The 17,033-nt window shown below is 53.9% G+C and overlaps 1 long non-coding RNA gene across 1 annotated transcript; it reads left to right on the top strand.

The window, feature by feature from the left end:
* The first annotated feature begins 3,266 nt into the window (after nucleotides 1–3,266).
* On the top strand, nucleotides 3,267–10,192 carry LOC128914990 (uncharacterized). Its single transcript, XR_008468480.1, has 3 exons — nucleotides 3,267–3,309; nucleotides 4,930–5,122; nucleotides 7,431–10,192. It is a non-coding gene; the product is annotated as an uncharacterized LOC128914990 (long non-coding RNA).
* The last annotated feature ends 6,841 nt before the right edge of the window (nucleotides 10,193–17,033 follow it).

The raw sequence follows: 17,033 nt of genomic DNA, 5'->3' as shown, positions 1-17,033 counted from the left end.
ACATCTCTGCTGGAAGGCAGCGGCCGTAAACCATCCATCTGCAAAAATACCCCAGCAAACACAACCCCTCGCCCTCCCCCCCAGGTCTCTGCGAGCGGCGTTCATTCCTTGCTCCCGCTGTAGATCCGGCGTGCCGAGTCCTTTCTCCCCAAGAGTATTCTCCCTTTACAAAGCAAGATCATAAAGCAGTGACATAATCCGAGCTTGGCAAACACTTCTGCTGATGCGAAGCCAGTGCCTTTCGTGGTTCTCGCTGCTGCTTTTGCCTCCACGATATAGATGGCGCAACCGGCTGATTAAACGCACAGGAGCCTCCCAAGATACCATTTCGTTTGAAAGGCTTTTTTTTTTAATTATTTATATTTGACATTCCAATAAGTGTGGGGGCTTTTTTTTTTTTTTTTTTTTTTTTTTAATTGGTTCTCGCAAGGGTGCAGGTCAGCCACGGCTACGCGATGAAGTTCTCCGTAGAAGAGGTAGGATCCAAAGCGACGACTCCCGGCCAGACTTCCTAACCCATCTAACCTTGCAGCCGAGCCTCCGAGCCAAATTAATTAGAGGCCACCCACGGGGAGACGGGAGAGGTTGTAGGTGAATCTCTTCGCCCGTTCATCCCCCGCCACGTCTGCCGAGATCTCGGCGCACACGCTAAGGGTGCGTGGGAGGGCCCCGGTGCTAAAGAAATGACTCGATGCCTTTCGTTTTGACACCAAAACGCAGCCAGCCGGCGAGGCCCAGTAGTAAACAATAGTAGAAATGCAAGAAAAAAAAAAAAAAATTAAAAAAGCGCATATAAGATGCCTCAATGAAGAGGTGTGATTGTTGGCAAAACGTGTCCTGTTTGAGTTTATGGGATGTACAGAGTCTTTTTATTGGGGATACTTTTTGCTATTAGCGCAATAAAAAAAAGGACCAATTGTTTCTGCCATCTGAGAAAACTCTTGGTGGAACAGGCAGAAATCCAGGAATAATTAAGAAAATAATAGCGCACACCCAACAAGAAAAACATTATTTGTTTAAAGATGAAGTCCCTCCGGAATACTTGGTAGTGATTGCGTTTCTTTCAAAAAGTCGGGGGGGGTGGGGGGACGGGGGACCCTTCTAAATGAAAAGCAGCAGCCCTCAGCTCGTTTCTAAGATGCCGAGCGGAAAAAGCGCGGGGCTGCGATACCCTTCAGAGGTGAGGCTTTTTTCCATTTTCACTGCTCTTATCAGCCTGCGCAAAGTTGCAAAATAATAGTGTTTTGCCCTTACATGTTTCCATCGGAGGATGAGAAGCGCTTCACAAAGCAGAATTAATTGAGCTTCACTGCTCACCTGTGAGAACAGAGCAATTATTTAGCAACAGGGCTTGGGGTTTTTTTTTATTTAGCTGGTTGGGGCAGGGGTAGAAGTAAAAACTGCAGTGGGAAGACCACGAACCCACCCAGTCAACAGGAGGCTTCACAGCTTTGCCCATTCCCAACGACGGACACTCAAGTGGAGGACCTCCATCCTCCAGGATGGACCTGCAAGTTTCTGACCTCCAAATCCGGATTGTCCCTTTGGAAGGGATCACTTTGTCCCAGCATCACTTTTTCCCCAGGCCTCAGCTCACCAGGCTTCCCACCGGCACGAATCACCATCCTCCCAAGCTCTGACTCTTCACATTCAAGAATCTTCAGACAACCATGTCTCCAAGCCGCCCGTCTTCCCTGCAAGTGTGTCGCGGTGCCACTCCGCACCCAGCATGTGTGAGGTGGGCCCCCAAATCCCTTTCCCATCGCTCCTGGGTGACTCCGGGTGGGTTATAAAGCTCTGCCAGCTGTGCACGGGAACACAGTGGGGAACACCTCCTGATGTTGGAGACCCAAGTCATATGAGGAGAGGCTGAGGGAGCTGGGCATGTTTAGTTTGGAGGAGAGGAGGCTGAGGGGAGACCTCATTGCCCTCTGCAACTACCTGAAAGGAGGTTGGAGAGACATGGGTGTTGGCCTCTTCTCCCAGGTGAACAATGACAGGACCAGAGGAAATGGTCTGAAGTTGCAGCAGGGGAGGTTTAGATTAGACATTAGGAAGAATGACTTTACTGCAAGAGTGGTCAGGCACTGGAACAGCCTGCCCAGGGAGGTGGTGGAGTCACCATCCCTAGAGGTATTTAAGAAACGTCTAGATGTGGCACTTCAGGGCATGCTCTAGTGGCAGAGATTGTAGGGGTTTGTGTGTGTGTGTGTGGTTGGACTCGGTGATCTCAAAGGTCCTTTCCAACCATGAAGATTCTGATTCTACGATTCTATGATTCTATGGGAAAGGGTGCAGACCAGCGCTTGTGGAGAACTCCAGTAGCACAGTAACGGGGAGGGGAGATAGAATAATTAGATCATGGAATGGTTTGGGTTGGAAGGGACCTTAAAGCCCATCCAGTGCCACCCCCTGCCCTGGGCAGGGACACCTCCCACCAGACCAGGTTGCCCCAAGCCCCGTCTAGCCTGGCCTTGAACCCCTCCAGGGATGGGGCAGCCACAGCTTCTCTGGGCAACCTGGGCCAGGGGCTCACCACCCTCGCAGCAAAGAATTTCTTCCTCAGATCTCATCTAAATCTCCCCTCTTCCAGTTTAAAACTGTCCCCCCTCATCCTATGGCTCCCCTCCCTGATCCAGAGTCCCTCCCCAGCTTTCCTGGAGCCCCTTTAGGGGCTGGAAGGGGCTCTAACGTCTCCCCGGAGCCTTCTCTTCCGAAGAACCCCAAAGAACCCGAACTCCCATCAACCCCCGTCAGACATCACGGACCGTGTGCGGGCAGAAGCTCACGCCCAACAACCATAAACCGACCTTTACCCACCCAGGACTGAAAAAGCATCGCCCCCTCGCCACCCCCCCCCAACCCCGGGACGGTTCACAGGAGGCTGGAAACCGCGGAGGGCAGAGGCAGCGGAACGAGCCCGGAGGGCAAAGCCGAGGTCACCCTTACGCCCCGCGCGGCGCCTTCTGTATTTTCCCCGTTTTCAGGGAGGAAACTCGCAGGGATTTTTCCTCCGCAGCCTGGGCGGGGGGGGGACGGACAGGAGCCCGGGCTCCCCGCCACCGCCCGGCCGCGGGGTGCCGGGGAACCCCCTCCCCAGCCCTCCGCCGCCCCGGCCCGCGGGGATACGCGTCCCCCGCCGCGCCGGGGCCGGGGCCGGGGCCGGGAGGGGCCGCCGGTCTGCCCGCCCCCCCGCCCCGCCCCGCCCCGCCCCGCCACCGCCCCCGCTCCCAGCAGCCCTTGCAACCGCCTACAATGAAATTTGCGAAGTTTTTTCGGTTTCGGCGCCATTTTCGAGTGGACTCGGAGGTGAGGAGGGAGGGCGGGCAGGGCGGCGGGGGCCGGGGCGCCGCGGGGGGGCCGACCGCTGCCCCCCCGCACACCCCCTTCCTCCTCCTCCTCTTCCTCCTCCTCCTCCTTCTTCTCCTCCCCCTTCCCCCGCGGGCGGGACCGGACCGGCGAAGGTGGGGGGGGCGGCGGGACGGGACGGGACGGGACGGACCCGGGGGGGGGGACCCGCTGCCGTGGGCGGGGTCGCGACGCTCCCCGTTGTTGCGGGGCGGGGGGGGGGGGGACGGACACGGGCCTGGGCGAAACTTGAGGGGGAAAAGGATAAAAAAAGCGGTAAAAGAACTTTTTTTTTTGCGGCGGGTGGGGTGGGGAGAGCGGCGGCACCGGCAGCGCCCGCCCGCGCGGCGCCGCACAAAGGCGGCACCGGGGGGGTTGGGGGGGGGGGGGGGGTGACCGGGGGGGGGGGGGGGGGGGCGGCCGGTGACGCAGCGGGCGGTGACAGCGGGACCGCGCGGGGCGGGGGGGGGGGGAGGACACCGGACCGTTAGGGCGGGAGCGGTGCGCGGGGACGGTTCCCACGTGGGTGCGGGGCGCCCCCCCCCGATTCTTTTTCCTCCTTTTTATTATTATAATTTTTTTTTTTTTTTTTTTGCGTGGCGGGGAGCCGCGCCCGCCCCCCGCAGGTGTGGCTCGGCGTTGTTTGATTTTACGTTTTGTTGTTTTGGGGGGGGGGGGGGGGGGTTTTGCCAGTTTCCCTTTTATTTATTTATTTATTTTTTTAAAAGAACCCCTCCCCACCCCCTCCCGGGAGCCCAGTGGCTCCGTTCCGGCGTGGGGCCTGCGCCCCCCCCACCCGTGCTCGCCCCCGCTGCCAAGGCCAGCACACGGGAGAAAATAGTTTTATACGTTAAAAAGAAAAAATATAAAAAAAATAAATCATAGTACAACCAAAAAATTAGGCGAAATTATTTAAAATATTAAAAAAAAAATTGGCAGCCAGTTTTTGCTATTTTTTTTAATTTTTAATTTTTATTTTTTTCACCACCCCCCCCCCCCCGGCTGGTTCCTGGCTTTGTACAGGAAATTTGGATATCCTGGCAAAGGGCGACAAAGGGTGATGGGAGAAACGCGCGGGGGCAGCGGGGGGGTGTGTGCGTGTGTTCCCCTTCTGATTTATCCTGAACACCGTATTTTTCCCCACGTAGGGATCAGGTACATAAAGACAATTTTTTCGCACTCAGGGAGTGAGTTTTCCAAAGGTTAAAACATGCTCCCCACCCCCCAAAAAAAAAAAAAGAAATTGTGCTCGTGTGTAGGTGAGGGCCCATCCGCCAACTTCCATCATTTTCTGCTCTGAAGAAATCCAAGGAGCTCCAGCGCTCGCCATCGGCTGCGAAAGTCTGTCTTCAGTTAATCCACTTTGGTGGGAAATACAGTAAAACTGAGCTGCTAATGCAATAAACATTTATGAAATATAAGAGGGAAGCTCTAAGTAACGCTTCAGGCAAAATGACCCAAATATAAAAAAAAAAAAATAATTATAAAATTACTATGCGCTTGTTATGTTTTGAATTAATGTTCATCTGACAATTTTTTTATTAAATTTTTTTTCCCCCCCGTTCTTAACAAATTTTGTAGGAGTCGGGCTTCCAGATCTGTCCCTTGTTGTTTAAAACTGGACGGGATGACAATGCAGGAAAAAAAAAAACAAAAATATAAAAAAAATGGAAGTAACAAGAAGCATCCTACTTTTCTTCTCCTCAGCAGCGTTGAGAAAAAAACTGCGGATCCGGGAATTTTCCTGTGGATTTTACTGGTTTTCTGGAGCACTGTAAGTGGAAGTCGTATCCCGCAGGCCCTTGCGAGCGCCGGTAGCTCTCCCTCGTGTTAACAGCCCCGTCTCGATAAACGCGGCCCGTCCCGCCGGTAACCGTGCACCGGGGTCGAGTTTCGAATCGAATCGAGCTAACGAATTAATTTTCGGCGTTATTTGAATTTGCCCTTTGTAGCCGCGGTGTGGTTTCGGGTCCTCTGCCCCACCTCGGAGCGCCTTCACGCCGTGCGGTTTCACGCGCGAAAGGTACACCAGGCTAAAATTAAAATGTAGCTCTGATATGCTGGTATTGATTTGAAATACACGCTGCTCCTCTGAACTTTTTCTGAGTAAATTAGGGAAAAAAAAAATAAAATTAATTTTTTATGAAGTGTAGGAGAAATTAGCCGCTCTCATATAGCTTTGACAAACGAACGGGGAGAATATATCTGTATTTTATGCGTTTATTTTGTGCCGCCTAGGAGGAAGTGGTAGCTGGCTAAAAAAGCGGGCGTACCGGTGATTTTTGGCGCGAGGTGAGGGGGTGCCGGGGGCAAATGAAAGTAACGTGGGGGCTGCGTGACGTTCCCACGTCCGCCTGCTGCTGCTCCTGCTCCTCCGCAGCCTCCCGCGGCCGCTCCTGTGGGAAGCGCGAGAGCTGGAGCCGCTCGGTGGCTGTCGGTGGAGCGTCGGCTCCGATTCCAGCTGTGGGCCACATCTGTAAATATTGATACGCGACTTGGGTTTGAATCGAATGGCTCAAGGGGAGGCAGGGGGGGAAGTGGTGTGGGTCCTCTCAGACCCAGGCAGGCACGGAGCGTTTCGGTGGTGCTGCTCGCCCCCTTATTTTCCTTTTGTTACCGTAGCTATGTCTCACTAATTAATGTCTGGGACCTTCAGCTCTAACAAGATGATTTATTTTAGTCTTTTAGTAAAATAGTAAATGCCTTCTTTATTTTTTTTCTTTTTTTTTTTTTTTTTTTTAATCCTTTGAGAACAATGACTTCAGGGTTAGTTTGTGCGTGTCTCCTGAAAAACTGTTCGATAACAAAGTTGGTTTTGTTTTGTTTTTTTTTCCTGTGCTTTATATAGGAAATGCTTAATATTTACTGGTTTTTGGGCTTAGCTGGCCCTGAAGTGTGCGAGTCAGTGAAGGCTCTGTATGCAAATCTGTCCTGTCATAGGCTCCTATATTTATTTCCTTTCCTTTCCCATGGCGCTCTTTCTCACTATTTTTTTTTCTCTTTTTTTCTTTTTTTTTTTCCTGGTTACACTGTCTGTGAGGAGGGACGGGGTTGTGTTTTAAGGGAACCCCCTATTTCGGGGTGAATTTCTTTTTGTTTTGTGTGTGTGGACTCGGGGAGGGGGTGGTGTGTGTGTGTTTTTTACTTAATTGCCCAATATACTTTGGCAAGCAGAAGTTGCATTGTTTTGTGAGCTACCCTAATGGATTTCTGCATGTTCGAATTTCCCTGGTTGTGCGGGGGATTTAATTAAACCCCTGAAGGTGGTTGGTTCGTGTAGGTGACAGGTAGAAGCCTGGATTTCTAGAAATAGCTGATGTACACACCGCAGGTGCGGAGCAGAAGAGCTTTTGTGCTGCCTTTGCGTCGAGTTGGAGCTTTTGGGGCAGTTCTCTTGATATTTGGGGCTACCGGGTGCAGTGGGACCCCCCCAGTTCCCAAAGGCTGATGGTGCTGCTGGGATGCTGCCTGCCCCGGCAGCGAGGGGCTGAGGTGCCACCAAAAAAAAAGTCCCAACCCCTAAATAGCCGCCTTGCATCTTACCTGCTGGTCCTGAGGGGGGGTTATCACCTAAATTGGTGTAAGAAAGACGTTTCCTTTGCATCTGGTCGGCTGAGAGCAATGGGCTGCTCTCGCTGCTGCTGGTATAACCCCTTTGGGGAGGGATGGGGGCTTCCTGGTGGCCGTGTGCGGTGGCTTTTCTGCTTGACCACTGGTTTTGGCCAGCAGGAGCCATCTCGCCTCATCCCTGCTGGCTGCCCGGCGCCCGGGTGATGATGTGGGGTTACTTGGGTACCACTGCCCACAGTCACCCTCCTGGCAGCAGGGATGGGGAGGAGAGGAGGGGTGCCCTCGCTCTTCATGTGCTGCTTTGTAGCCTGCCCTATCTGGAGGTGAAAACTTGATTTATTTTTATTTTCCCCCTAATTTAAAAAAATATTTGCGCCCATCCGAGCCCTTGTGTTCTGCACATCTCTAAGGAGAGGACTCTCCGAGGCTGCGTGATGGCCCCGGTGTCCCCTCCTGGAGCGCGGCCGTGCCTCTGCGAGCGTCTCCTCAACCCTCCTTGTGTTGCTTCCTAGATCCCTCGGGAAGAGCGCGTCCTTGTCCCCCGGGAGAGCCAGCGCGGAGGAGCCACTGCATCCCCAGGTGAGTTGGGAAGGTAAGCTCCCGCGGCCGACCTGCTCCGAAGCACCTGCAGCACCTCCCTCCCTCCGGATAAAGGCAGGTTCCTCCGAAAGGCGTATCCCGAGATGCCCGTCCCTTCTGCGGCACTGCGGGTACCGCCTCGGGGGGTCCGGATAAACTCAAACCGTCCCGTTCAGCTGCTGCCTTCCTGCTTCAGCGTGGAGGGTCCAGAGCACAGACTGAGCTTGAAAAAGCCAAAGTAGTGAGATGGGGCAATTCAAAGGCGGAGCTTTCTACTGCTTAAAATAATTACGCTGTCACGTCATAAACACGCGTAGTTTCTCAGATACATCTTGCGCTGCGTATCCCAAATTTCCACTTGCCCAATACCCAGCGCGAGTGTTGATTTTTCTCTCCGTGCTAGAGAACAGGCTGGTGGAGGTGTATCGAGCCCTCCCTTCGGAAGGTCCTCCTTGCTGAAGAGAGCTCTTGCCCCCCCTGTCGAACTAGCCGAAAGACTGGGGTTTATATATATAAGAGCATTAATTAAAAGAGGAACCTCAAACACAATCGAAATGGGTTCTAGAGCGGAGGTTGTTTGCTGTTGCCTTTATTAGTTTTTTTTTTTTTTGAGTCACTTGAAGAGATGAAAGGAATAAAACTACACAGGTACAGTCAAGTAAAACGTTGTTACGGAATAATTAGTGGTAAAGTTATGCGGGTGGGGGGGTTGTTTTGTTTTAGCTTGCACAGGTTTAACTTTCTCTGGGCGCTTGTTGGCTTTGCCGTAAGTAGCAGTTGCTGGCGGGAGAGCTGGCCCTGCTGCTGGCGGTACCGAGGACGCTCAAGTGGTGGGGGGGGAAAAAAAAAAACTAAACAAAAAACCTGCTTTTTGGTTGGCAAATATTTGATTTAAAATTTGCAATAATTTGGCCCGGGTGACGAGAGCTGTTGAAATTCCTTTTTTTTTTTTTTTGAGTTTGCTGAAGGGGCAGGGAGTAAGAGGAGGGCCGGCTGGAGCCCGGTGCGGCCGCGGCACGAGCCTTTCGCCTGCTGGCGTCACTGCTGACATTGTCCGGGGTTGTTTTTTTGGGTTTTGTTTTTTTTTTTGTGATGCCGCTTTTAAAGAAAATGAATTGAAGGAAGTTGTCACATAACTAAAGTGGAGGGGGGGGGGGGGGAAGTAAAGTCGAAAGGAAGCACGAAAAATGTCAGGCTGTGTGCGCAGCTCCTGCGCAGCCCTTGCCGCTGCGCTGGGGATGCTGGTACAGGCAGGGGGGGCCGTCAGCTTCCAGGGTGTCTTTTATTTCTGATCGCATAAAGTTTGTCCATTCAAATAGTGAATGAGCACAATCTAGTCTTTTTTTTTTTTTTTTTTTTTTTAGAAAAAAAAAAAAGGGGGGAGGGGAGTTAGTTTGTGGGGTTGTTTGTTTTTTTGTTTTTTTTTTTTTAGATTTCTCAAAAGTCAAAATGAGCTGAATAAAAAATATTTTAAGGAAAACTGAACAGGTTTTTTTTGAACTGTTGGAATCTGGATTTATTTATCTGAAATATTAACATTGCGACTCCTGGAAAAAAAAAAAAAAATCCTTGCTGTTCAGCAGCCCCTCGGAGGGAAGTACCAGGTAACATTTCCCCAGAGAGGGCTGGGGAGGGCCGGGGGGGGGTATCTGGGATCCGCTGCCAAAGCAGCAGCTCTGCTGCATCGGAAGGTGCATGCGTGCCGAGGCCCGAATATTTTTGGGGGTGGGAAGGGAACAGTTTATTTCTGATTCTGTTTCTGGTTTGTTTGCACTGTGTAACTGCTTGTTCTCTTATAGTTACAGACTTTCTGATAGGACCCGTGAAGAGAAAAAAAAAAAAAAAAAAAAAATAGTCCCGTGGTGGTAATGCATGCACGTTAAATTCTTCATTGTAGAGTGTTCTTCAGTACCTTATATCATGGTTTTAAAATAACAATAATAATATATATGTATATATTCAAAATACCATTTGGAATGTCAACATTCAGTGGGCTTTGAGGAGATGTAGCAGCACATCATGGTTTGTAGGGACAAGGAGATACAGACCATTCTGGGCTGCCTCATTACCTCAAGGATAAGACAAGAAAGTGAGCTTCTGGGTATCATAGATGTGGAAGCTAACGCAGTCCCATGTCTCTCTTTAGCTCAGTTGACCAGGTACGTGTAGATAAGTTCTGGTGCTTCTGTCTCCGCACATCCCTTGCAGCTGCAAATCCATTCTCCCAGGAGTTTGTGTGTGTCCGTGTGTCCCGGCCCCGCCGGCCCTGCAGGCAAGGAGGGACTTGTAGCTCCCTTTTCTTCTCCCGCACGGGCACGGCCGGTGTTGGCTTTGCACCTTGCCTTCCCCATGGCTCCTCCGTCCCTGCCCCGGCAAAGGATGGCCCGAGGTACTCTGTCCCCCGGAGTTTGGGGGGAGAGGCGGGGGGGTGGTGTGGGGGCCGTGGCGAGGCGCTGGGCTGGAGAGCTGTCAGCAGTGCTCTAGCAGCACGTAAATACTGGAGTTGGGGATTGCCTGTTGCTCTCCAGTATTGCATTGCTGCTTTAGTGAGGCTGGAAATCGGTCCCTGCCGCAGGAGCCGGGGCTCTGGCTCTCGGGGGGGGGGGCCCTCCACGGCACCCCCATGGCACATTCCACCCTGCTGCTGGGGGGCCGGTGCCTCCCACACCAATAAACCACTGCGGAGGCAGCAACTAATGAGGGCTTGGTGTCGTTAATTGGGGGGGGGGGGCCGGGGCCGGGCTGCACCCCAACACCCCACTGCTGGTGGGTACCCAACATCCCACCCCAGGCGTGGAGCGGGCAGAGGGCACTGCCAGGGCTGGGAAATGGTGCCACGTCCTTCCTTGGCATCACTGTGGGGGAGGGAGGACCTCAGGGGGGGCGGGGGAGGGTGTTGGTGACGGGCAAGGGCTAATGGTGGTCCCCCCAGTACTTGCCCTGCTGTACCCTGCCTCCAGCGGGTGGGGTGGGGTGGTGAGGACTGGTGGGGACCAGAGTGTCACCTGGGTGGGGAGAAGGAAAGGCTTGGGGTGCTCCTGGGGAAGCCCTGCCATGGGGGGGACCTGCAGCTCCAGCGGGCGCCCAGGGCAAGCACAGCCGAGCTGGGGGCTGCCAGCACCCACCCAGCATCTGGCAGCACTGGAGATGTAGTGGGAAGAGTTTGGAGGGCCTGGAGCACCCAAGGGTTTGTCCACAGACCCATGGCTGCAGCAGCGAGCTCCTCCTGAGCAAGCCCAGCCCCAAGGGGAGATGGTTTCCCTTCCTTTGCCCTGAGCATCGCCCTGCTCGCAGCTTCCCAGCCCGGGTGGGAGCAAGGGATAAACACCGGGACTGCCGTGGGGCCAGGGTTGCTCCTCCTGGGAAGGGCTGGGATGGTGCCATCCATCCCCTGCGGTGGGAGCGTGGTCGCCTGTCGTGAGGGTGCATTGTTAAGGGCCCGATCCTGCAGTCTCCTCTTGAGCGCTGGCGGCTGCGAAGCCCAGAACGTGTTTTTCCAACTGTTCTTAGGAATTAATAAATCACAGTCGCTAGTCGCGGGGCAGGGGGGTGGTGGGGGAGCGTCCTCCTGCTGATTTACAGCTTTGTGGCGGCTCCGGGGCTGCGCGGTGAGCGGCGGGCGAGCATCGGTGCCGCTGGCCGAGCGGCGCAGGGGAGCCCCCGCCCCGTGCATGAACGCCTGCAGCACAGGGGAGGTGCAGAAGGTGCCCGTGTGGGTGCACAAACAGCTCAAAGTCACAATATTTGGACACCCAACTGACTCATTTCAAAGCAAACATGGGCATTCTCGCGCTCGCGTCCCTAAAACGGCTGATTCCCGCTTTCTGCAAGTCAAACCCTTAATCACTGTATAAAATACTGCTTTTCCTCAGGAAAACAATTTAATGAATAACTTGGTTTACAGTGAAATTGGCCAGTAAAGTGATTAATTCTGTAGTTCTACACTTTTATTAATTCTACATCAGATTTTTTTTTTTAGGACGGTTTTCTGCTATTTGCGTTTATGGGTGGAGTGAAAGAGTTAAAAAGCAGGTTTAGTCCTTCTTTTTAGACCTTTCTGTTGTGATTGGTTTGATTTTCCTCGGCTAGAAAAAGAGATCTCCACCTCAGTCTCCAACGGAAGAGTCCTGCTAAAACTCCGCTTTCACCCTCCCGACAGCATCAAACCACCCTGACAGTAACAGGAGAATAAAAGCACCGTGGTTTTCGGAGCAGCGGGCAAGAATGAAATGTAGAGGCTCAATCAAGCCAACAGGGAAAACAATCCCAGGGGAGAGAGAAGGATGTGCCTGTGGAGGTGGCTGGGCTGTGGGTGAGCGGTTCCTGTCCAAGCCCCAGCTCCGGGTGATGGATGTGCCGTGGCCGGGGCACAGGGGTGGTGGCTACAGGGCAGGGATGGATGTGCCCTGGTTCAGGCACAGGGGGGATGGATGTGCCGTGGTTGGGGCACAGGGGGGATGGATGTACCATGGTTGGGATGCAGAGGGGATGGATGTGCCCTGGTTTGGGCACAGGTGGGACCATGGATGTGCCATGACTGGGGTGCAGGGGTGGTGGATGTGCTGTGGTTGGGCACAGGGGTGGTGGATATGCCGTGGTTTGGGCACAGAGGGGACGGATGTGCCATGGTTGGAGTGCAGAGGGGATGGATGTGCCATGACCGCGGTGCAGGGGAATGGATGTGCCGTGGTTCAGTCGCAGGGGTGGTGGATGTGTCGTAGCTGGAGCACAGTGGGGATGGATATGCTGTGGTTTGGGCACAGGGGTGGTGGATGTTCCCTGGCTGGGGTGCAGAGGGGATGGATGTGTTGTGACCGGGGTGCAGGGGTGGTGGATGTGCCATGGTCAGGGCGCAGGGGTGATGGATGTGCCCTGGTTGGGCACAGGGGGGATGAATGTGCTGTGGTTTGGGCACAGGGGGGATGGATGTGCTGTGGTCAGGGCGCAGGGGTGGTGGATGTGCCTCCCGTGTCGTGATCACTCCCCTCTGCTGCTTGTGAGCATGTCTCTGCTCTGCTCCAGATCTGTCAGGATATTGCCAATTACTAAAGCAGAAAGCCCAGGGGACAGACATCCAGCTGGGCTCCTCCGGCTGAGAAGCTGGGGCAGCTCCTCTCGTATTTTTTTTTCCCCTTAAAACGTCCAAGTTTGCCTTCAACGTGTTTGCAGGTTGACTTCACTACTGTGTTTCGGCACAAACCGCTTGGAAATAAATAAAAAAAAAAAAAAAAAGGCAGCAGAAGCGCTTGCAGCACATCCCCGCGCCAAGTTGGGCGAGCGGAGCCCCCGGCGTCGTCGGCGGGGGCAGCTCTGCTCCGCAGCACCCAGCCCCGCAAAGGGGCAGCAGCTTTTCTCTTGCTATAGGCTAAAGCAAGATGTCTGTTTTATAAAATGTGAAGTCTGCTCCATCAGGAACGCGCGTGACCGCTCTGGAGGAAAAGCCTTTCAGCTTCCCCAGTAGTTTTTTTGCTGTGATTTTTTTTTTTTTATAGTCGAGCTGGACGGCGGCAATTCCCCCGGCAGGTAAATCCGCGCAGCACGTTGCACCGCGGCGTGGCTGCTGGGTTTAGGAGGCAGGCTCTAGACACGCTTATTAATGGCACGTTTCTACACCTTTTTTTTTTTTTTTGAAATTTCACCCAGACCGAAACCCTCCCACACGCGAAGGCTGCTGCGGCGTTACTCTGCCGAGAGTACCAGGTACCTCCGTGAGCGAGGCAGCGGGGTGGGAGCCAAACGAGGTGTTGCAGATTCCTGTAAACACTAAAAAAGCAACGCCAAAAGCCGCCTTATCTACCTTCGGCGCTTCCCCGCTCGCCTCCTTTGATGCAAAAGGAATATTTGGCAGCGCTTGGCAGCGGCTCGTCGCGGTATCCAGCGTGATCTTGCTTCCCTTGCACTTCTTGCCCACCCACCTCCCCTGCGGGGCCGCAGCCCCATCCCGCGCTCCCAGCCAGGGCCGGCTTTCCCAGGGCTTGGAGCAGCGCCTTGCCCGGCAGCAGCGCCCGGTGCTGGGCGCTCACAACTTCAGGTCTTGCTTTTTATGCACTAACTGGGGGAGAAACCCCTTCATACGCCTGTTTTAGCGAGGGTGATCCTGGCTAAGGTGGCTCTAACCTCTCATGCAGCTGGGTTCAGGGGGATGCCACCGGTATCCCCCACGCAAAGCTGCGGGAAGGACACAATCCCCTTGGTTAATTTAAAGGTGGTGGGTGGCAGCCCCCCCCAGGCAGAGCAGGAACCCGCTCACCCGCCCCAAGGGTTTGCTAAAGCGAGTGTCACCTCCAGGGCAAAGGATGGCGCTGGCGCCCTGAGGACTCGGTGGGTCTTGGCAACAAACTCACCAAGTGGAAGAAAAAAAATGGGATTTCTTTCCGTTTCATTCAAAAATCTTTTCATTTCTCTCAGCAGTTTCTCACGTAACCCCATTCCTGTGTGCTGGTCAAGTACCAGAACGTTGGAGGTTACTCAAAATAGGATTCAAGTAAAGCATATATTCATTTATAAACTGGGCAGAGCGAGTTCTCTGCGAGAGAAAAGAGCTTCCACCTCGTACCGAAAAGAAATTATTTGAGCGTGCACAACTCGGACGGCGGGGGAAGGACGAGGGGGGGTGTGGAAGGTGCAGCTACACGGGGGATTGTGTGTGTCATTATTCTTTACTTAGACAGCACAAGATGGTTTTCTGATTGTGAGCGTCAGGATTTGAGACTGCAAAGGATATTTCTCCCTCGGATTTTGTATTCTCCGATTGCTATGGGGTACTTTTTGCATTTTGTGAATGGAAGAGAGAAAATTGGCAAGAAAGGAAATTGATTGAGGAGAAGAAGAGCTGATAAATACACTGCGATGTCCATTTAAAAGCACAGACGGTCCCCTCCGCTCTCCTCCCCCCGCCTTCCGGATGGCTTTATCGTGTCCCGGCTCCTCAGATGGGAAACGGGCAAGTGAGGCATCGGCATCGCTGCTCCGGCACGTCCCAGGCCCCACGGGATGCCCAGCGGAAAGTGCAGGAAAGGCAGCGTGTTCCGTCAGTACCCAGAAAGTCTGTCCCCAGGGAAAAGGCTTTCTCCCTCCCTGACGGAAGGACGGCAGAGCTGACGCCTCGGGCTTCCCAAAACCCCAACAACACCTCGGGCTCCCCAAAACCCTGCCCCGGCTGCTTCGCAGGCTGCAGGGAGCGAACCCAGCCCCGCGCCGGCATCCCTGACCACCACACAGCGGATCCGGGGGCATTGGCGCACCCCCCACGCAAAAATCCATGGGGAGACACGCTGCTTTCAGTGGCGGGGTTGGAACACGTGAAATAAATCAGGTCACTTCACCGCCCTGCACGGAAAAAGATTGTAGGAGACCTGAGTTTTTTTCTGAGTCTCTTCCAAAAGCAATCCTGAAGCGATCCCACCCGCGCGTCAGGGTTGTAAATGGGGCAGGGACGCGCTGCCTGGCCGCGGGAAACCCGACAGGGCTGGGATTGGAGGCGGAAAAAGATGGGTCCTCGTTTACAAACGCAGACATTGTCCGTTGGGGAATTTTCCTGGCTGTATTTGTGGCAGGGGGGGTTTCACTACCTGCAGGAAAGAACACGGACCGCCTGGGAAACACACACCCGCTCCCCACCCCCAATGCCCGAAGCTGTGGGTCCCACACACAGCGATGTGCTGTGGGCGACCCAGAGACCGGCAGGAGGCACGAGGGTTGGTTCCCTTCCTGGTTATGGGGGGGGTGAAAAATAAAGATGCCACCAATATTCTCTTTTTAGATAAAACCCAGGTTCATTTACCCGCACCTCGATGTACTGGCGGGCACGGGCCTGTCCCTCCTGCCCACTTCTGTGAGGGCTGGCACCTGCTGGGAGACGCCCCGCTTCATCCCAGGTGGTGTTTTACCTGCGCAGAAGAGCTCGGAGGACAAAGCCTGTACGCAGAATTGTGTCTGCAGAAGGTGGCTGGACACAGACCTGTTTCTGCAGCCACACAAACGTGTCCCACACACACACCTCGCACCCGCCTTGGCTCACTCGGCTGACTCAGCCCCTGGGGATGGAAGCCGTCGCTGCCAGCTTTTACATCGTGCTCCATCTTTGTGCTCTTCTGTCCCTCCCTTCTTCAGCATCCTGCCTGCAGCGGGGCACTGGCACGTTCACAGAGCGAGGAAGCAATTTTCTCATCAAAATATTACCAAATTACAACTGCCTGTGAGATTAAATCAATTACAAATGCTTATACACTAAAAAAAAAAAAGCGAGAAAGAAAAAAAAAGGAGAAAAAAAAAAAAAGACAACTGTGATGTCTCATTTGCTTATAAAGGCACTTGCTCCACAGATCTCTGACCTGGCTGGGTGCAAGAACCCAAGACGGGCAGAGCCGGAGCAGCGCTGCTTTGCGGCGCAGGGAGCAGTGCCCCTGGGAGCAGGGTGAGCCCTCACCCCGGGTCACAGAATCCCAGAATCCCAGACTGCCAGGGGTGGGAAGGGACCTCTGGAGACCATCCAGTCCAACCCCCTGCCAGAGCAGGGTCACCCACAGCAGGTGGCACAGGAACGCCTCCAGGCAGGTTTGGAATGTCTCCAGAGACGGAGACTCCACCACCTCTCTGGGCAGCCTGTGCCAGGGCTCTGCCACCCTCACAGGAAAGAAGTTCCTCCTCATGTTGAGGTGGAACTTCCCATGGTCAAGTTTGTGCCCGTTACCCCTTGTCCTGTCGCCGGGCACCACTGAAAAGAGCCTGGCCCCATCCTCCTGACACCCACCCTTTCAGTATTTATAAGCGTTGATAAGATCCCCCCTCAGTCGTCTTTTTTCCAGACTGAAGAGACCCAAATCCCTCAGCCTTTCTCCATGAGAGAGGTGTTCCAGTCCCCTCAGCATCTTGGTAGCCCTTTGCTGTCCCCTCTCCAGCAGTTCCCTGTCCTTCTGGAACCGGGGAGCCCAGCACTGGACACAGCACTCCAGATGTGGCCTCCCCAGGACAGAGCAGAGGGGGAGGATGACCTCCCTCCCCCTGCTGGCCACGCTCTTCTTGATGCCCCCCAGGATGCCATTGGCCTTCTTGGCCACGAGGGCACATTGCTGGCCCATGGGCATCCTGTTGTCCCCCAGGACTCCCAGGTCTCTTTCTCTGGCTTGGCAGCACTTTCGGAGCGTAACAATGAGCCACCAGCACCACTCCGTCAGCCAGGACATACAATTACAAGGCCGCTTAATAGATCCTCGTTTGTCTCCGTTTTCAAACCAGGATTCACCCCCCCCAGCGAGCCACCGGCTCAGGTCACATAAAGACTTTTAACCCCATGGCCCGGCTCCGTCCCAAGCACTTCAGATTCCGATCCATGTGGATTTAAAGCGAGAAAAACAAACACTCCAAGCCTGAGCTGCGCATTTGCGGCACCACATCAGGTGGCGTCAGCGGCCCGCGGCAGGCGGGAATTACCGAAATGTACAGAAACGCCAGATGTCACGGGGTGAGACGGTATATTAAAGCCTATAAATATTCAAAATTATTTTTCCAGCGTACATTTGCGAGTCATAAAACGT

Source organism: Rissa tridactyla, chromosome 9, assembly GCF_028500815.1.
Source record: "Rissa tridactyla isolate bRisTri1 chromosome 9, bRisTri1.patW.cur.20221130, whole genome shotgun sequence".
Lineage (NCBI taxonomy): Eukaryota > Metazoa > Chordata > Aves > Charadriiformes > Laridae > Rissa > Rissa tridactyla.
Note: the sequence above shows the minus strand (reverse complement) of the source record. Positions and strands in the feature narration are given on the sequence as shown.